The following is a 3272-nucleotide window of genomic DNA, read 5'->3' as shown; positions in this document are numbered from 1 at the left end:
AAGAAACTGTCTTTTCATTGAGGAGGAGTCCTTCTCATTATCAACAGAGTTTGGCATTAAACAGGAAGTCCTAGAGGTGAGGGATTTTTCTCATGTCAAGTGCTCATTTTGTAAAGCTATTCCACCTGGTGCAGTAGACAATACATGGGCTTTGGAGTCAGGTTGATGTTGGTTTGAATACTAACTCCGTAGTTTACTGGCTATATAATCTCAGAAGCAATATTTAACTTTCCAAAACTCAGTTTCCTCAACTCCAAAACACAGAATTGTGCTGTGAATCAAATATGTTAAAGTGCTAAGTACAGTGCCTAGAATATAGAGGGTGTTTACTTTTATCAGCGTTGCATTAATATTACCAACATCGTTGAAACAAAGACTATGCATATGGTATAAATTACACGGACGCGTAATCTGTTGTTTTCCTGAGGTATTAGCATTCCCTTCCATGATCTCTGATAGTAGTAACATTTATCAGCTTAAGATTTGCCAAGAATCTGTATGATTTTAGTGATTTGAGCCATTAAGCTAATTGGGTCATGTTGTAGAATTCTCTCTCTAGATCACATTCACTTTCTTTCAGTTGATATGTTCTAATGCCTGGAAGGTCACCTTTGACATCCTAATCACAAAGTTAAAGGCCTTTTCCTGTTTCTCCTGCTCTTTGATTCTTCTGCAGCCAATGGGCTATTGGCCACTGTTCATTCTTGAAATTACACTATTTTATTGTCTGACATGATGCTGTGTTTTCCTGGTTCCCTTCCCACCTCTTGACAGCTTGTTTCTTTTTCTTCATTAGCTCCTTCTTTACCTACCTTTTAAAAATGAGAAATTATTTAGTTCAATCCTTGGCTCTGGCTTTCCTAGGATATACCCTCTCCTCTTATTTCCAACATCTCCTCCATGCAGATGACTCCTGAAACTCCACCCAAAACCTCATTGGCAATCAACACAGCAAAGCAATGAGCATTTTACTTGATCACTGAACCTTTACCAAAACCTCAACATCTCTAGGTATAAGTTTCTCATCTGAGCTCAAAACTGTCTTTCTCTACAGATTCCTCCATTATTCCAGTCTTTTAGGACTGAAATCTCAACTTTATATCTTCCCTTTCCTCTATGGAAAGTATCTAAGTAGTGACCACTAGAGTTTGGATATGGTTCGTTTGTCCCCACCAACCCTCATGATTAAATTTCATTCCCAGTGTAGCAGTGTTAGGAGGTGAGGCATAATGAGAGGTGTTTCAGTCATAGGGGTGGATCCCTCATGAATAGATTAATGCCTTCCCTGGGGTTGGCGGGGGTTGGGGGTGGTGAATGAGTTTCCACTCTATTAGTTTCCTCAAGAGTTTGTTGTTAAAAAGGAGCTGGCACCTCCTCTCTCCCTCTCACTTCCTCTTGCCATGTAATCTTTACAGGAGCTGGCTCCCCTTCACCTTTTGCCATGAGTGGAAACTTCTGAGATCTTCACCAGAAGACAACCACAGTTTGGTGTCATGCTTCTTGTATAGTCTGCAAAACAGTGAGCTAAATAAACTCTTTTCCTTTATAAATTACCCAGCCTCAGGTATTCCTCTATAGCAACACAAAATAGACTAAGATAGTGACCAAGCCTTGTTGATTCTTATTTCACAGTGCTGGTGAAATATTCCTACTGACAACAAGCTAAATCGGACTCTTACCTTTCCTAGGATTGCTGAAAAGGCCCATTAATGGTTTCCTCAATTTCAACATCAGTTACCTCCATTCTATACCCCACATCTATGTCAAACTACCTCTCCCCAAAACACTGTCAGACCATGCCACTCTGCCAATCAGAAGCCTTCCAGGACTTCTCATTGCTTACTGGATTGTATCTAAAACCTTCAGCTCAGAGTTCAAGAGCCTCCATAATGGGCCTCAATATACTTTTACTACCTCCCCTTCCCTCAACTTGTCTACATAAAATAACAACTCCAGATAAACTTATTTCCTTACTCTCTTCCAAATATACTTTTATCCTTCCATTCATCTTCCTTTTTCTTAGACTACTTTCCCCCACCAAAACTGCCTTCCTAACCTAATCCTAACTCCCAAATGGGACCAAGGTCAGATCTCACTTCTTTAGTAATGATGTTCCTCATTCTCTAAGTTGAACTAATCGCTCCTTTCAAAAAAGTTTCCACAATTCGTATTCAGATAATACATTTGGTAATTAACCACTTACTGCCTACTGACATCTTTTCCATTATTGCTTGCTACTATTAAGTGCTTTATTGTTATTTAAGTTTTCATACTTGTAAATCTTGTCTCTCCAACTTGCTTGTTTACCTCTTCTTTTAAAAGAGGCAAGCCTATCCTCTTTGTATCTCACAAAGCATTTAAGAGTAACTTGTACAATGTATTAACTTTTTGTCCAAATAATTTTAGAAATGTTTACCTCCAATAGTTAGGAACTATTCACATCGCTTTGTATTCTTTCAGTTAATATGTCTTCATGATGGTCCTCAGAGCTTTGAGAAAGCATGCATCTCCAAAATGTGTGTGTATTCTGTCATGGTTTGTATGCTGGATCCTTTCTCCTGGCTTCATGGCAGATTTGGCCTTTAACTATATGGCAGATTTGGCCTTTAACTCTACCATTAAACCAACTGAGTATGATTTCTAAACATAGAGAATAGACAGCTAGATTAGTTATGCTGTAGTAATGTGAAATAAGAATTTTCTTCCCCCTACCCCACACAGATCTTACTCAATAAAATTGTTTTTAAAAATGTGGGCTTGATTGCTCACTGTTATTTTCATCTAGTATTATTTTAAATATTCAAGTGTTTTGAAAATAAATGAATGTGATATGTTCATTGACCTATTTGTAAGAAGCTAGATATCCGCAAATTGTGAAATACAGTCAACTAGCAATTATCCTCATACAGATCCAGGCTTTACCTTATGACTAGTGATCTGTGGTCTGTTGCCAACCAGCTCTCTTCTTCCTCCAGCTCACACCCAACCTACTTTACCCAACCACACTGAAAATAAATGTTCACTTGGTCCAACATACTAACATCAATCTAACACAGGTTGAAAAATAAGTATCTTATATGCCAATCTCCGTTGATTTGTACCAGCTGCCTGGATTGCAGTGATGCAAAGAATTCTAAAGCTATATCCAGATTCATCAGGAAAGGCCTATTAGTGAGTCTGCTATGAGCACAAGACAAGATGTGTTGGCACTTGAACCATGAATTTGCAATCTCCAGCCAAAGCAAAACTTACAATGTGGAGTTTCTTGTAGG

The 3272-nt window shown here is 38.4% G+C and overlaps 1 long non-coding RNA gene across 1 annotated transcript; it reads right to left on the bottom strand.

Moving 5' to 3' along the window:
- Window positions 1-662: 662 nt before the first annotated feature.
- On the bottom strand, window positions 663-2621 carry LOC130541512 (uncharacterized). Its single transcript, XR_008955570.1, has 3 exons — window positions 2417-2621; window positions 1434-1509; window positions 663-812 (listed from the first exon to the last, which is right to left on the bottom strand). It is a non-coding gene; the product is annotated as an uncharacterized LOC130541512 (long non-coding RNA).
- Between the last annotated feature and the right edge of the window lie 651 nt (window positions 2622-3272).

This window comes from Pan paniscus, chromosome 4, assembly GCF_029289425.2.
Source record: "Pan paniscus chromosome 4, NHGRI_mPanPan1-v2.0_pri, whole genome shotgun sequence".
NCBI lineage: Eukaryota > Metazoa > Chordata > Mammalia > Primates > Hominidae > Pan > Pan paniscus.
Note: the sequence above shows the minus strand (reverse complement) of the source record. Positions and strands in the feature narration are given on the sequence as shown.